Source organism: Octopus sinensis, linkage group LG15, assembly GCF_006345805.1.
Source record: "Octopus sinensis linkage group LG15, ASM634580v1, whole genome shotgun sequence".
Classification (NCBI taxonomy): Eukaryota; Metazoa; Mollusca; class Cephalopoda; order Octopoda; family Octopodidae; genus Octopus; species Octopus sinensis.
The window spans coordinates 39,071,766-39,086,498 of record NC_043011.1 but is presented as its reverse complement, the minus strand read 5'-3'; the positions used below and the strand labels follow the sequence as shown (position 1 = coordinate 39,086,498).

The following is a 14,733-nucleotide window of genomic DNA, read 5'->3' as shown; positions in this document are numbered from 1 at the left end:
GAATGGCCTCAGAATTGCTATGTCCCATGTACGGTATGTCATGTTTTGCGAGGAGGCGCAATGGCCCAGTGGTTAGGGCAGCGGACTCGCGGTCATAGGATCGCGGTTTCGATTCCCAGACCGGGCGTTGTGAGTGTTTATTGAGCGAAAACACCTAAAGCTCCACAAGGCTCCGGCAGGGGATGGTGGTGATCCCTGCTGTACTCTTTCACCACAACTTTCTCTCACTCTTACTTCCTGTTTCTGTTGTACCTGTATTTCAAAGGGCCGGCCTTGTCACTCTCTGTGTCACGCTGAATGTCCCCGAGAACTACGTTAAGGGTACATGTGTCTGTGGAGTGCTCAGCCACTTACACGTTAATTTCACGAGCAGGCTGTTCCGTTGATTCGGATCAACCGGAACTCTCCTCGTCGTAACCGACAGAGTGCTTCCATGTCATGTTTTGTATTAAATAAGCTTTAGATGTAGTCCAATCGTGTTGTTTGTTGATCTGAGGTTTTCTGAGTTTTTCTCCATTTTCTGATTATTTATATTTGATCCCTGATAAACTTTTGTTTATTCTGTTGTTACCTGTACCCTACGAGCATTGTGTGCCTGCATACCCATGCCCACAGATAAAGCAGGTAACGGATACCGATAGTATATACGGATATTTTATTCCTTAGTCGGTTACTATAACTGCTAACTCTGCTTACCTCATATATATACACCCCATGGTCGTAACCTCAACCGTGTTTTTTCTGTTGTGATTTTTGCTACCCAGGTATCGGTTAAATTCTGAATAATCCGTAACACTAATTCATTTATCCATTTCAATAAACATATATATAATATATTATATATATATATATATATATATATATATATATATATATATATATCTATATACCGGAAGTAAACACATAATGTGAAACAAGGTGGAAAAAAGAGTACTCAAATACCAGTGGTAGAGTAATATGCTTTATTTAAAGCAGCAGAAAATTCAACAAAACCTGTTACTCTGAGTAACAGGTTTTGCTGATTTTCTGCTGCTTTAAATAAATAAATCTATATCTATATATCTATAATATATATATATATATGGTATTACGAAGGGCATCCAACAGTAGAAACCATGCCAAATCAGACTGGAGTCTGATGCAGCACCTCAGCTTACCAGCCTTAGTCGAACTGTCCAACCCATGCCAGCAGGGACAACGGACATTAGATGACGATGATGATATATATACTAACACCACACACACACACGTGGATTAGAAATATTAAGCAGTTATTGAGGTAAATACAAACTTGTTAACATCTCAAATATCTTTCAAACATACTTGTGTCAGCAACAAGTACGTGTGTGTGGGTTTGCATGCATTTATGATTGCATGTATGCATATCCTATATATATGTTGGTTTCTGCACAACGTATAAGTGATGTATATGTGGGTGTGCATGCATGCACATCTGTGTAGGAGAGTATGTCTATGTATAAGTGTGTCTAAGTATGTCTACATCTGTCTATGTATAAGTGTGTCTTTGAGTAAGTGATACTTGTGTGGGTGTGTGCGCATGCACATCTGTGTTAGAGAGTGTGTCTATGTAAGAGATTGTGTGTGAATGAGTTTGAGTATGTCAGATCGGAGGTATGTAATAGAGAGTGCAGGTATACAAGTGTGTGTGTGTGTATGTGTGTTGTGTTTATGAGTATGTGAGGGTATGGCAATCTCTGAGTGTGAGTAATTTTGAATTGTTTGTGAGTTAATTAATGTGAACATGGGGTCATGTAGGAGCATGAAGTGTGTGTATGTGGGGGCGGGGCTACACGAGTAGGTGTATGTAAGCTTGTGAGCACATGTGAGTAGGTGCCTGTAAGTAAGTGTATTCATGTATAACCATGTTTGAATGTACACACGAACATGTGTACATCATCATCATCATCATTTAACCTCCACCTTCCATGGGGTGGACAGTTTGACAGGAGCGGCCAGGCAGAAGAATACCGCAGACTACTGTGACTGTTTCGGAAAGGTTTTTAAAGCTGGATGCCCTTCCTAACACCAACAACCCTGCAGAGTGGACTGAGTGGTTTTTACGTGGCACCAGCACATGCGAGGTCAGTTTTAGCAAGGCTTTTACAGCTGGATTCCCTTCCAAACACTAACCACCTTACACAGTGTGGACTGGATGCTTTTTACGTGGCACCAGCACCAGCAGGGCCACCAAATAACTTTCAGAACAAAGAATTTTGAGGGGGCAGGGGACATTGGAGGAGGGGATCTTGTGTCAGATAATGAAGGGTTAGAGTGAGACGGAGAGGCAGAAACAGGTGTCTTGCTATACAGGTACATGGCTATCTGGCCAGAGAGAGAGGGTGAGAGGAAGAAAGAAGGAAAAAGAGCATACAAAAATTTGAATCTAACAATGCAAAGGCAAAGTGAGTGCATTTATCTGTCCGTATGTATGAGCATGCATATACAATTATGTATGCATGTTATATGTGAAAATGCCTGTCTTAAAATGCATGTACAAAGTGAGTGTTTTTGTGTATACATAATTACATATATATATGTGTGCGTGTAATTATGTATGCATGTGTGAAAATGCAATCAATAATATGTGCATGTAAAGTGAGTACAATTACGTATGCATGTTATATGCGAAAATGCATATCTTAAAACGCATGTATAATGCGAGTGTGTACAATTATGCATGTGTGAAAATGCAGATTTTAATATGCACACGTAAAATGAGTGGAAATTTATTTGTGAATATGTGTACAATTACATGTGCATGTGTGAAAATGTAGGTTTTAATATGTGCGTGCAAAGTGGGTGTGTGTGCAAAGTGGGTCTGTGTGCAAGAAGGCAAGAAGTGTATGTGTGTGCGATTCTGTATGCATGTGTGTGAAGATGTACATCTTCAAATTCACATGTCAAGAGAGAGCATTTATCAATGTGTGTGCGTCCGTGTGTCCGTGTCTATAACAGTCCAGGACATGATTTATGTCAGCCAACCAACAGTGTGCACTTTGATAAAAGAGACAAGCTGGAACCATGCACAGATGGACGTTTTTTCTCTAAGAATAAAACATGGAAAGATATATCAGATCTTTTACAAATCATTTCTTCTCTAAATCCACCCCCCCACTCACACACACACACCAGACACATCGATGATGGTCAGCTGTGACAATGTCGTGGCCTACTAGAAACAACAGTCAATTCTCCTCCTTCAAATGACACCCAAACTATCTTCAAACTGTCAAGATACACTTAGCACATTAATCCCTTTGCCATTCAGATTATCCTGTCAAAAATAAGTTTATATATCTTCTACCTTTTGACTTCTGTCACTCATTTGACTGCAGCCATACGGGGGGGCACTACTTAGAAGAAATTTTAGTTGAATGAATCCCATATCAGTCTCCCCACCCCCACCCTGTTAAGCCAGGTACTTATTTTATCAGTCTCTTCTACCAAACCGCTAAGTTACGGGGGACATAAACAAACCAACACCGGTTGTTAAGCAGTGGTGTGGGACAAACAGACACAAAGTCACACACACACATTATATATATACACACACACACATATATATACACACCACACACACACACACACATATCACCCACACAAAACACACACTAATATATACACACACACCACATATATATACACACACACACAATATATATACACACACATATATATACCACACCCACACATTATATATACCACACACACATATATATACACACACACACATATATACACCACACACACACATATATATACACACACACACATATATACCCACCACACACACATATATATACACACAACACACAACATATATATACAAACACCACACACACCACATATATACAACCACACACACACATATATATACACACACACACATATATATATACCACACACACATATATATACACACCACACATATATATACACACACACACACACATATATATATACACACACACCACACACACACTATACACACACACACACATATATATATATACACACACAACACACACCACATATAATACACACACACACACACACATATATATATACACACAACCACACATATTATTACCACACACACACCCATATATTATACACACACACACCATAATATACACACACACACTATATATACACACACACACATATATATACCACACACACTTATACACACACACACATATATATACACACCACAACATATATTATACACACACACACATATATATACACACACACACACATATATATACACACACACACACATATATATACACACATTATATACACACACACACATATATATACACACACACACATATATATACACACACACACATATATATACACACCACACATATATATTACACACACACAATATATATATATATATATAATATATATATATATATTATACAGTTACTCCAAACATGAACAAAGAGAAATCACAACAACGCGAGGACGTGGAACAAGTATAGTGTTATTGGACGCTCAGGAAAGGGAAGAAGGAGGATTTAACGTTTCGAGCGGAGCCCTTTGTCAGAAACACAGAAAAAGGAAAGGTCCAAGGAAGGGAAGATGGAGAAAGAAAATCACCAATGATATACATACATACACATATATATATATACACACACATATATACACACACACCACACACACACATATATACACACACACACACACATATATACACACACACACACACACACACATATATATACACACACACATACACATATATACACACACACACACATACACACACACACACATATATATATATATATATATATATATACACATATACATATATCATACAACAGACTTTTTTCAGATTCCATCTACGAAGTCCAGTCACAAAGGTTTGGTCAAGTTAAGGCTATAGAAAAAAATGACTTGCTGAAGGTGCCATGCAGCGGATCTGAACCCAGGAACCTGTGGTCAAGTGAGTCTGAACCCAGAACCATGTGGCTGGGAAGCAAACTTCTTACCACACAGCCACACCTTCATACTGTTATGAATTAATCATGCATTATCTCATAGCTGGTTCTCACCAGTTTAAATATTAACAATCCTGAAACCAATCCACTCGAGACCACCACTGATGGTAATGATGCAAACATCCTGTTTTTAAAAGTGACTTTAATCAAGACTCTCCATCAAACCATCATGTTAATTTATGTGCAGACCCCAAACCAATTACAACAAAATTATTTTACTAAATTCTTAATCATTTTCAAAATTAATTAGAACCAAATTCGTACATTTCAATAGAAATTTGCTATGGGTTAAACAGATAGAAGTATTTGGTGCCAGGTTTGGCTGGTTTTAACCCTTTAGGGTTTAAACTGGACATATCTGGCCAAAATGATTCACCTGTTTTATTGTCAAAGTGGACAGGTATGGTCTTTCATAGCTACCTTATGATATCATTTTAAAAATAAACAATAAAACCATTGAAATCTTGGAATCATGAAATAATGTCAGAGCCAGTAAAACTGTACCGACTCACAGTGGAGGCGCAATGGCCCAGTGGTTAGGGCAGCGGACTCGCGGTTTCGATTCCCAGACCGGGCATTGTGAGTGTTTATTGAGCGAAAACACCTAAAGCTCCACGAGGCTCCGGAAGGGGATGGTGGTGATCCCTGCTGTACTCTTTCACCACAACTTTCTCTCACTCTTACTTCCTGTTTCCGTTGTACCTGTATTTCAAAGGGCCGGCCTTGTCACTCTCTGTGTCACGCTGAATATCCCTGAGAACTAAGTTAAGGGTACACGTGTCTGTGGAGTGCTCAGCCACATTACACGTTAATTTCACGAGCCGGCTGTTCCGTTGATTCGGATCAACCGGAACCCTCGTCGTCGTAACCGACGGAGTGCTTCCACCGACTCACAACATCTTTATTATTTAATATAAACCAGTTATAAGATATAGGCCTACTCAAAGGACAAGCATATACATAAGCTTTATGAGATATGTAGACCACAATCACTTAATTACATAAAGAGAAGTCAGAGTCAGAGGTGCCAATAGTAGAGGAGTCAGAGTCTTTTGTTTCGACTCCACAGCCCTGGCTTAAAAGGTTAAATGTTAAAGGGTTTGAACAAATTTAGTTAAACTCAGGACGGTAGGTATACTCTTTACTCTTTTACACTTTTGCTTGTTTCAGTCATTTGACTGCAGCTGTGCTGGAGCACCACCTTTAGTTGAGCAAATCGACCCCAGGACTTATTCTTTGTAAGCCTAGTACTTATTCTATCGGTCACTTTTGCCAAACCGCTAACGTTACGGGAACGCAAACACGCCAGCATCAGTTGTCAAGTGATGTTGGATGGGGACAAACACAAACGCACGAACATACACACACACATATATATACATATACGATTGGCTTCTTTCAGTTTCCGTCTACCAAATCTACTCACAAGGCTTTGATCAGCCCGAAGCTATAGTAGAAGACACTTGCCCAAGGTGCCACACAGTGGGAATGAACCCGGAACCATGTGGTTGGTGAGCAAGCTACTTACCACACAGTCACTCCTTATTTCGATTTAAGAACAAAAAACTTTAACCCTTTAGCTTTCAAATTACTTAGTCGAATATAATTCTTATTTATTCACATTGTTTTGAATTAATCTTGCATTAGTTTATATCATCATGACTTTGAAGATACGATTGTTTATATTGGGAATGACATTGTAGGGTAGGTATGAGAAGCTGGATCTGGCCAGGTTTAACATAGAACAGGTAAAACTTTGTGTAACCAGGTATGATTAGTAAACATGTTTATTGCTAGTTGGAACAGACAGAAAGAAGGCCCCATGTCAGAGCTACAATATCAACCACCATACATAACATACAAATACACTCTATGCTGATTTCCGTCACTCATTTGAAGTGTGGTCTTCCTGCAAATAAGACTGGATGGTCATTGGTAGGAATGGGTTTTGGTTATAGGTCTGCTTGATCGAGAACAACTGTCCTAATGATAAACAACCTTAACAATAACCTGACAAGAGTTTTTGGGTTTTTTTTTTTTTCTGCAGCAACAAAAACAAAAAGTCAGAACAATAAAAAAAATTCATAAAACCAGAGGTGTGAAATAAGAAAAAAAAAAGTTAATAAAAAGAATTAAACTACACAATAGGGGAGGGGGAGAACCAGCAGCAGGGGCAGGTGGGGGTGGAGGTGATGGTGACTGGGAACTGTTTTAAATTGGATCATAAACTGCTAGAATGTCTGGAGAATTGCAGTGCAATTCTTCAACTTGGTGGAACAATTTTACAGATGATAAGATTATAAGCCAGAAACGTCGAAGAATTTGGAAATGAATTTCCAGAGGAAAATTCCTAATGTAATAATAACAACAACAACACTAGTAGTAGTAGTAGTAGTAATAATAATAAAATTTATAATAATATGAAGAGGAAATGATGGTGTGTGGAGGTTACAAGCAAACAAGTTGTTGGAACAAAACTACACAAAAAGAAAAAGAGGAAAGAAAAACAAGTGCTTTATGAAGCGATGACAGTAATACCAGTTAATGTACTCCATCAGACCTTGTGAGCCACCAGAGAGACTGTAGTGAAGAAGTATGAGATATAGCAAGAGAGAGTAGTGTGGGAGGGGCAAGTGTGAGAGTGAAGGTGAAAGAAAGTGGGAGGGGGGGAGAGAGTGGAAGGGCAAAGAAAGGAGGGAAAGAAATGTAGAGCAAGGTTAAAAACGATTCTCTAGTTAATTCACATGCTGTATGGCGTTTTGTGTAATTTCCCTCCACGCGCTTGCTGTGGAATCTATATTGCATGCCGTGCAGCATGATTTGTAACAGATATTAATAGTCTGCTCGGGAGAGAGACGGCAAACATGATTCAGAACTTATCAGACACCCCACTCCACCATGCAATGTTAAAATTATCGATTCGATTTGCCATAAGACCCCCATGATCTTTCATGGGGGTTAATAACCTCATTTAAATATATACATATATATTCCACACACACACACATGTATTCTATATATTTTATCACTTAGTTTTTACCAGTTCCATCCTTTAGGATGCAGCCATCCTGAAACACCAATACCGGTTGTCAAGTAATGGAGGGAACAAACTCAAACACATATACACACAAACACAACATGCTTCTTTCAGTTTCTGTCCACCAGCTCCAACCACAAGCCCAAAATGTCACACAATGGGACTGAACCTGGAACCATGTGGTTCAAAAGCAAACTTCTTAGCACTCAGTTACTCCTGTGCCTAATATATATATAAATTAATTGTTGGCAAGGATTCAGCATTGATGGATTAGATGTGGTACTGATGAAAAGGCAATAATTCTGGAAATATGCATGTACACCCATTACATTTTTTCATCTTTGATTTCATTGTTTATACAGACGTATTTGTTTATACATATATATATATATATATATATATATATATAGTTAATCCAAACATGAAAACACAAAGAGAAAACACAACGCGAGGACGTGGAACAAGTATAGTGTTATTGGACGCTCAGGAAAGGAAAGAAGGAGGATTTAACGTTTCGAGCAGAGCTCTTCGTCAGAAACATAGGAAAAGGAAAGAACCAAGGAAAGGAAGACGGCGGTAAAAAAAAAAATCGCCAACGATACACACGCAGTCACATATTGAATGACTGGAAGGGAATGGGTGAGGAAATTCTTTCAAAGACAGGAGAGTGCAAGAGAAGGAAGTATGTGAGTGTATGTATGGATATGTGCATGTATGCAGGTCTGTGTGTGTGTGTCTGTATAATGATAGCACGTTTTTTTACCTTTGATTAATACACACACACACACACGTATTCATGTGCACATATGTATGTAGGCGCAGGAGTGGCTGTGTGGTAAGTAGCTTGCTTACCAACCACATGATTCCGGGTTCATTCCCACCGTGTGACACCTTGAGCAAGTGTCCTCTACTATAGCCTCGGGCCGACCAAAGCCTTGTGGGTGGATTTGGTAGACGGAAACTGAAAGAAGCCCATCATATATATGTATTTATATATGTGTGTATATGTTTGTGTGTCTGTGTTTGTCCCCCTTCGACCAAAGGCGGTGCTCCAGCATGGCTGCAGTCAAATGACTGAAACAAGTAAAAAAAAGTAAAAGAGTAAAGAGTAAAAGTGGAGCAGAAACACAGACAACTGGCGCTTACTTTCAGTTCTCATCTACTAAATCCACTCACAAAAGCTTTCAGCAGTCAAATGAATGAGGATTTTTTTTTCTTTTCCCTTTAGCTTGTCATTCATTCCAGTGGTATCAACAAGGTAATCAAATACGTAATAGAGAACTCACCAATAAAATGCTAACTGAAGGTTTTGCATCTAGAACAACAACCCTACAAATATGCAGCCGTAGAGCTTTTATTTGTTTTTTTCGTTTTTTTTTACTTTACCTCTCATATTCCCATTCAACTCTGCCTCCTTCCAAAGTGTTTAGAAACTCGATAAAATTTCATTCTTACCTGAAACAAAAAAGAAAAACAAATATAAATATAAATGAATATATATATATATACAAGGATTCAAGTTGCAAATTTCAGCAAAAAAGAGATAATAGTAATAATAATTATTGTTTTAACAATAAAAAACAGAAAATTATGAATGTGTGTGCATGTGACTTTGAGGTGATTTTGTGTGTGTGTGTGTGTGTCTGCGTGTGGTACTATATGGGTAAACATTTTTATGAGTCTCTTTATGTGAACATATTGGCAAATATACACACAAGCTTGTGTTTGTATATGTATATATATATGTGTGTGTGTGTGTGTGTGTAAGTGTGTGTAGACATGAATGGAAGCATGCATATATTAATGTATGATATATATGCATGTACATGTGTGTATGCATGTATATATATAGGTATTATGTGTGTGCATATATAAGGTGTGAGGGTAGGTATGAATGGATATACATGTGGATTAATGTATGATGTGTGTATACATACACACACACACATACATACATATATATATATATATATACACACACACCCTTCCTGTACACAATAAACACACAACAAAAACAACAATGACTGCTAATGTATGTGAGGAGTGCTGTTTGCTGCAGACAAATATGCTACAATAAAGACTTGAAGAGATTAAGGCTTCATCAAATTACATGCGAGACTTCAGCTGGAAGATGAGCAATTGTTCCTACACAGGACTGCTTTACATAATGGTGGTGATATGGGCGGCGGCGGTGGTGGTGGTGGTGAAGTTTAGTTGGTAGTAGTGTAGGCAGTGGTGGCAGTAAGAATGTTGGTCGTGGTGAAGACAGTGGTGGTGGTGGTGGTGATGGGACGTAGAAGGTAGAGTTGTATGTAGGTGGTGATAGTGATGTAGGCAGTTGTGGTGGAGGTGTTGGTTGGAAATGGTGACAGTATTGGTGGTGGGGGTTGCAACGGTTGTGGTTGTTGCAGTTGCAGCGGTAGTACTAATTGCAGAAGTAACAATAATGGTAGTAGTAGTAGTAGTAGTAGTAGTTAGTAGTAGTAGTAGTGATAGTGGTGATGGTAGTATAATAGCAGCAGTAGTAGTAGTAGTTTACTTCTGGCTTAACCCCCCCCCCCATCAACACCATCCAGGTCAGCATAAATTAAAAAGTCTTATGATCAAAGGCACTGCCATTGTGTTTCCCCTGCCTCAAACATAAGCATACCTAGGGTTACACTAGCCAATGTGTCCTTCCCTACAGGCAAACTATAAGATGTCCAGTTTACATGTAGGCATACTATACCAATTGTACATGTAAGCATGTGAGCAAAGCGTGCGCACCTTAGATATAAATAAAGCCTGTATGTCCATTGAACATGTAGACAATGCTTGACCATCAACTTTGCAAACTGGCAAAGACACATGTCCACTTTGCAACGGCAAAACTTGTACACACAATATGTATTGCACATATTACTTGTAATATGCAAATTAGTAATTCCAGGTCACTAGAGTTGATGTGCATATAAACAGATTGGCCGGTTGTTTCTCTGAGACTGGTCAAATGATGTAGACACCTCTTATGAGATCCCAATTAGGTATGGTCAAGTGTGGGGAAAGCATGCATTGTTACGGTGCATAGCTGCAGTCATCGTTTATTGATTGTTGATATATTCCCGAGTCCTGCTGGACAAATTGTTCAGCAGGGTCCCAACTAGTCCCCATCTCTGTGAGATACCTCTTCATCAGCTGTGACCATGTGGCATTGGTCGATCAACATGAACCTTGAGCCCAACCAGATCCTCAGTAAAGAAGACACAGTAAGCAGGGTCTAACTCGGAAAATTAAACAAAGTGGCCAAAAAGGGTCAAAACAAATTAAGTCTTGTTTATCACTTCTTTTTTAACTTACAGAAAGATAGGTGGGTTTGCCATGTAAGTCTACTGCTTAAGTTTACATATAAATCTAATAAATATCATCATCATTATTATTATTATTTTATTATTATCATTAAGGTGGTGAGTTGGCAGAATTGTTAGCAAACCAGGCAAAATGCTTAGCAGCATTTCGTTTGTCTTTATGTTCTGAGATCAAATTCCACCAAGGTTGACTTGGCCTTTCATTCTTTTCAGGGTCGATAAATTAAGTACCAGTGAAACACTGGAGTCAATGTAATCGACTAGTTCCCTCTCCCAAAAATTTAAGGCCTTGTGCCATTAGTAGAAAGGATCATTATTATTATCATTATTATTATTATCATCATCATTGTTATTACTAAGACAGAGAGCTGGCAGAATCATTAGCACGCCGGGCAAAATGATAAGCAGCATTTCGTCCATCCTTACATTCTGAGTTCAAATTCCACCGAGGTTGACTTTGCTCTCCAGCATTCCTGGGATCAATAGAATAAGTACCAGTTGTGTATTGGGGTAGATGCAATCAACTATCCTCCTCTCCCAAAATTTCAGGCCTTGTGCCTCTAGCAGAAATTATTATTATTATCATAATTTGAGTGTGTGTGTAGTATGCAAACATTTATGTTTGTACGAAGGTGAAGTCAAGTCAGGTCAGATGGTTGGGGAGGGGGCATCGTAACACGTCACTGTGACCACCATTTATTGATATTTGCTCAGGTCATCCAAGGGAACCCTCTGAGCAGTACTCCAATTAGTTCCCAACTCTGTGAGATACTTCCTCATTTGCCATGACCACGAGGCATGTGGCCAACCGACAGGAGCCATCACTCCCAGAGCCGGATCCCCAGAGACAAGAACACAATACACAGGATCCAACAGGGAACAAAAACCGAGCAATATGACCAAACAGTCTAAAGTGACTCTCCTGAATCACACAAGTACCACTACATATCCCAGTTTTAAAGCATTGACATTGGTTGGATATGAAATACAACCACGGGTAACTCACAATCATTGCACAAAGAACATACATAAACCTATATATAATTCATATATACAGATTCCTCTATGTACAGATCAGGACATACAGATCATCATCAAAATCTGTTTTCCATGCTTGCAAAGCCAGAAGCTGCAGTAGGTTCCATAATCTGTTTTGGTTTGGTTTCTACAGCTGGATGCTCTTCCCAATGCCAACCACTTTACAGAGTGCACCAGATGCTTTTTGCATAGTACCAGATTTGGTGCTTTTTACGTGGCACCATCACCAGCACTTTTTACATTGAACCAGTGTGAACTCTGTGTAGAAATGCATGTAAAAAAAAACTCTCTGTGTCCTTATTTATATACATAATATGCCAACAGTCAAAAATATGCAGGTCGCCTTTACAGGTAAGCAAAAAATTGTATGTTCATTTGCCTTACAGACAGGAAATGCCTGGGCAAATAACCCACCTTCAATATAGGGGAAAGTGGAGGCAGGGGGAAAAGCCAATATGGCCAACCACCATTGTTTGAAGAAGGGCAAAGACAAAGAACACAACATCGATCATGAAAGATTTCTGACCTAATTCTTGCCCAGTGCAGGAATCGTAACAAAACCATTTGCAATACAGGCAAATACAAACACAGGAAAAAATACATTATACACACAAAGAAATAAATATATATATATATACATCTGTACTGAATATACATACATGCATACATATATATAAATTGCTGTTTCTTGTAAATATTTTTTTATGCGCTTTTATTTTTTTCCACATTTCAAAATATTGTTAACTCCCTGTCTCCTTTATACAACTTGGCACATACACATACAACATATACACACATACAACACACACACACACACTCCGATTTTTACTATGTATTTCTACAGAGAGTAAATAAACATTGTTTTTACATTAAACGAGAAGAATATTTTAAAATAAAAGCATTAGAAAAAAAGGATACACTCACGTATATATATGTACAACCACAACTATGTACATACACACACACACAATACATACATGCACAGAGCCACCACCATTGTGTCTGTATGTGTGTACACATACATACATACACACACGCATGCACACACATATACACAATAGTGTTTTATACAACTGGTAGTTATACACATACATACATACATACATATATAGCAGTTAACGGCAAACACCTATATAGAGAGGTATACACTTCTACACACACAAACACATACATATCCACAACCCCTGGATACACACATATTTATATAGCAGTTAATAACACACACACACACACATATATATATATATATATATATATATATATATATATATATATACATACATACATACACGTAAAACTAATGCATTCATACATAATAATCTGGCAGTTATACACACACACACATTTATATTAACATAATCATTATGATCATAATCTCCATACAATATTTAATGCATCTAACAGTTACACAGACACGCAAACACACACATATTATACTATCATCACACACACAGACACATCATCCACACACATACAAAATTTTTAATGCATCTAGCAGTCATACACACATATTTATATACATCCACATTTATCAACACACATACAGACATATATAATATATATACATATATATATATCAGAGAGAGAGACAGACAGACACAAACAAATCATCACCTACACACACACATTTAAAGCATCTAGCAGTTATACACACATCTACACATACATACATATATTATATATATATATATATAATAATCACCTATACAGTCACTAGTGTTTCACACACACAACACAATGTAACGTATCAAGCAGCTCTGTACATACACCCACACACACACACACACACACATATATATATATATATATATATATGCAGAGAGAGTGTTTAATACATCTGGCAGTCAATGAAATAAAAATATTTCAGCTATCAAATCAATAAAACATTTTGAAGTTAGTGAAATGAAAGAATTACAATTCATCAGAGATAAGTAATGGGGTTGTGTGTATATGTGTGTGTGTGTGTGTGTGTGTTTGCATGCGTGTGTTTCTGTGTGTGCGTGTTTCTGTGTGTATGTACGTGTGTGTGTGTGTGTGTGCACACGTCAGGGAATGTTATATGAGTATGAAATGTACATTAGAGTATGTGTGTAAGGTTAGGGCTTTGTGTGTGTGCGTGTCTGTGTTTAAGGGAGTGTTGTGCAAGCGTGCATGTGTTACTGAGAAACAAGGAGGGTGTGTGTGTGTGTGTGCATCAGGGAATAGATATTATGTTATTGTGAACAGAATATGTACATGGCGTATATGTGTGTGTGCTGGGTTAGAATTATAT

At 38.1% G+C, this 14,733-nt stretch overlaps 1 protein-coding gene across 1 annotated transcript in view; it reads right to left on the bottom strand.

Annotated features, from left to right (window-relative positions):
* The window catches only part of LOC115219910 (mannosyl-oligosaccharide 1,2-alpha-mannosidase IA), a 533,489-nt gene that overhangs the window by 380,002 nt on the left and 138,754 nt on the right, over positions 1 to 14,733 (bottom strand). The window lies entirely within an intron of this gene.